Genomic DNA, 393 nt, shown 5'->3' with positions numbered 1-393 from the left:
TATATATATAATAAATAAATTCAATTCAAAGTTCTGTCTATCTTGAATAGGAGGTTGTGGATAAATGAGGAGTTTTTTAATCACCACAATAGACCAGATGATGCAGTTCAGAGCCCAAGGTCTCTTGAAATGTTGAAGTTGAAGTTTTATTTGTGCTGTTCATAGCTCATACTAATGAGTGTAAAAAACCCACACAAGTTTACACTGGAACATTCTTTTTTCTTTCAAGTACTGTACTTGTCTATTGACTTCACCAGTTATTGACCAAAATAATTTTGTCACATGTTGGCTGGTTGATTAAAACAAAATGCAATAATCAAATAAAAAAACAACAAAATTAATTATAAATCTCCAATTATATGAACTGCCCAGGAAACCAAATTCAATTTATTG

At 30.3% G+C, this 393-nt stretch overlaps 1 protein-coding gene across 5 annotated transcripts in view; it reads left to right on the top strand.

Moving 5' to 3' along the window:
- LOC103379185 (RNA-binding Raly-like protein) overlaps positions 1 to 393 on the top strand; it is a 68,402-nt gene that overhangs the window by 31,717 nt on the left and 36,292 nt on the right. The window lies entirely within an intron of this gene.

This window comes from Cynoglossus semilaevis, chromosome 5 (genome assembly GCF_000523025.1).
Source record: "Cynoglossus semilaevis isolate Cse_v1.0 chromosome 5, Cse_v1.0, whole genome shotgun sequence".
Classification (NCBI taxonomy): Eukaryota; Metazoa; Chordata; class Actinopteri; order Pleuronectiformes; family Cynoglossidae; genus Cynoglossus; species Cynoglossus semilaevis.
The sequence above is the reverse complement of the archived record's forward strand: the minus strand, read 5'-3'. Positions and strand labels throughout refer to the sequence as shown.